Source organism: Arachis duranensis, chromosome 1 (genome assembly GCF_000817695.3).
Source record: "Arachis duranensis cultivar V14167 chromosome 1, aradu.V14167.gnm2.J7QH, whole genome shotgun sequence".
Classification (NCBI taxonomy): domain Eukaryota; kingdom Viridiplantae; phylum Streptophyta; class Magnoliopsida; order Fabales; family Fabaceae; genus Arachis; species Arachis duranensis.
In genome coordinates, this window is record NC_029772.3 from 49280473 (window position 1) to 49282778 (window position 2306).

At 34.0% G+C, this 2306-nt stretch overlaps 1 non-coding gene across 1 annotated transcript; it reads left to right on the forward strand.

Annotated features, from left to right (window-relative positions):
• Window positions 1-676: 676 nt before the first annotated feature.
• Window positions 677-780, forward strand: LOC127743148 (small nucleolar RNA R71). Its single transcript, XR_008004465.1, has one exon. It is a non-coding gene; the product is annotated as a small nucleolar RNA R71 (small nucleolar RNA).
• Window positions 781-2306: the final 1526 nt, after the last annotated feature.

A 2306-nucleotide genomic window follows, 5' to 3' on the forward strand; every position in this document is an offset into this window, starting at 1 on the left:
AGTTCACCAATGAGCAAGGGAGGTTCACTTTCCCAAGTCTCATTACCAAACAACTTGGCATTCAGCTTCATGATAGCTCCTGAATATTGAGCAACTTGCTCTCCAGTCACATCTTCATCTTCTTCAGAGGAAGAATAGTCTTCAAAGCTCATGAATGGCAGAAGGAGATTTAATGGAATCTCTATGGTCTCTATATGAGCCTCAGATTCCTTTGGATCCTTAATAGGAAACTCCTTCTTGCTTGAGGGACGTCCCAGGAGGTCTTCCTTACTAGGATTTTCGTCCTCCTCCTCCCTTGTGTATTCGGCCACATTGATCACATCAATGGCCTTGCACTCTCCTTTTGGATTCTCTTCTGTATTGCTTGGGAGAATACTGGGAGGAGTTTCAATAACTTTCTTACTCAGCTGGCCCACTTGTGCCTCCAGATTTCTGATGGAGGATCTTGTTTCACTCATGAAATTGAAAGTGGCTTTTGAGAGATCAGAAACTAGATTGGCTAAATTAAAAGTGTTTTGTTCAAAATTCTCTGTCTGTTGCTAAGAAGATGATGGAAAAGGCTTGCTATTGCTCAGCCTTTAGGTGAATGGATCCACCTGCAGAATGGTCTAATGATATTTTCGAAAATTCAGATAGACCATAATAGAATATATCTAATATGGTCCATTCTGAAAACATGTCAGATGGACACCTTTTGGTCAACTGCTTGTATCTTTCCAAAGCTTCATAGAGGGATTCACCATCTTTTTGTTTGAAGGTCTGAACATCCATTCTAAGCTTGCTCAGCTTTTGAGGAGGAAAGAATTTATCCAAGAAGGCCGTGACCAGCTTCTCCCAGGAGTCCAAGCTGTCTTTAGGTTGTGAATCCAACCATATTCTAGCTCTGTCTCTTACAGCAAAAGGGAAAAGCATGAGTTTGTAGACTTCAGGATCTACTCCATTCGTCTTAACAGTCTCACAGATCTGCAAGAACTCAGTTAAAAACTGATAAGGATCTTCAGATGGAAGTCCATAGAACTTGCAGTTTTGTTACATTAAGGCAACTAATTGAGGCTTAAGCTCAAAATTATTAGCTCCAATGGCAGGAATGGAGATGCTTCTTCCATCAAATTTGGACGTTGGTTTTGTGAAGTCACCAAGCATTCTCCTTGCATTATTATTATTTTTGGCTGCCATCTCCTTCTCTTGTTCTAATATTTCTGAAAGGTTACCTTTAGATTGTTGTAATTTAGCTTCTCTTAGTTTTCTCTTCAGAGTCCTTTCATGTTCAGGATCAATTTCAACAAGAGTGCCTTTTTCCTTGTTCCTGCTCATATGAAAGAGAAGAAAAGAAGAAAAGAAGAGGAATCCTCTATGTCACAGTATAGAGATTCCTTTATGTTAATAGAAGAAGAAAGGGGAGAAGAGTGAAGAAGAGTGGGTTCGGATATTTAGGTGAAGAGAGGTGAAGAGAAGTGTTAGTAATTAAATAATTAAATAGAATAAGAAAAGAGAGGGAAAATTTCGAAAATAATTTTTAAAGATTGAACCTTTCTTAACAAGAAAGTAACAAACTTCAAATTTTTTGAATCAATCACATTAATTGTTAGTGAGTTTTCGAAAATTTGATATAAAGATAAGAAAAAGATTTTGAAAATATTTTAAAGAATTTTCAAAAATTATTAAAAAAATGAAAAATATGTGATTTTTAAAAAAGATTTTGAAAAGATAAGATTTTTAAAATTGAAAATTTGACTTGACTTGTAAGAAACAACTAATTTTAAAAATTTTTGACCAAGTCAACCCAAAATTTCGAAAATTTGGAGGGAAATAAGGAAAAGATATTTTTTTGATTTTTGAAATTTTAATTATGAGAGAGAAAAATAATTAAAATTAAATCGTCATAATTGTGTTTTTATCTTTTCTTTTTGGATCAAAACAAGGAATGCATGCAAGAACACTATGAATGTCAAGATGAACACCAAGAACACTTTGAAGATCATGATGAACATCAAGAACATATTTTTGAAAAAAATTTTATGCAAAGAAGACATGCAAGACACCAAACTTAGAAATCTTTGATGCATGGACTCTAACACACGAAAAATGCATATGAAAAACAACAAACAACACAAAACAAGAAAACATCAAGATCAAACAAGAAGACTTGTCAAGAACAACTTGAAGATCATGAAGAACACTATGAATGCATGGAATTTTCGAAAATAATGCATAAATTTTAAAAACATGCAATTGACACCAAACTTAAAAATTGACTCAAGACGTAAACAAGAAACACAAAATATTTTTGAATTTTATGATTTTAT